Source organism: Mesitornis unicolor, unplaced genomic scaffold (genome assembly GCF_000695765.1).
Source record: "Mesitornis unicolor isolate BGI_N332 unplaced genomic scaffold, ASM69576v1 scaffold30551, whole genome shotgun sequence".
NCBI lineage: Eukaryota > Metazoa > Chordata > Aves > Mesitornithiformes > Mesitornithidae > Mesitornis > Mesitornis unicolor.
Genome location: NW_010164927.1, coordinates 3757 through 4074, shown reverse-complemented (window position 1 = coordinate 4074; position 318 = coordinate 3757). Strand labels below are relative to the sequence as shown.

General features: G+C 63.8%; 1 protein-coding gene across 1 annotated transcript in view; it reads left to right on the top strand.

The window, feature by feature from the left end:
- Nucleotides 1–318, top strand: part of LOC104548455 (telomerase-binding protein EST1A-like) — a gene marked incomplete at its 5' end in the record, with an annotated part of 5948 nt that overhangs the window by 2981 nt on the left and 2649 nt on the right. The gene's annotated exons all lie outside the window — the stretch shown is intronic.

Sequence of the window (318 nt, the reverse complement as noted above, 5' to 3'; positions counted from 1 at the left end):
GGCCCTGTTCCCGTGTGCAGGAAAGCAGCAGCTTTTCGTGTCTAAGTAAGTGCAGGGAGCCGAGAGGGGCAGAGGCAGAGGAGCGGGCTGCTGGAGGCCCTGGTTTTTGGACACCCTCAGGCACATAGGCAGGAGCGTGGGGTAGGGGACACAGCGAGTTGCTGGTGTTTGGCAGAGCAGAGCGAGGTGCCCTCAGGGAGCGCCGTGCTCCGGGCCGAGCCAGGTGACCCCCGGAGGTGGAAGGCAGCAAAGCTTTTCCAGACCCGCGGCCAAGTCCAGGAGTGCAGGGACACTGCGGCAGGTGAACCCATCGTTTCT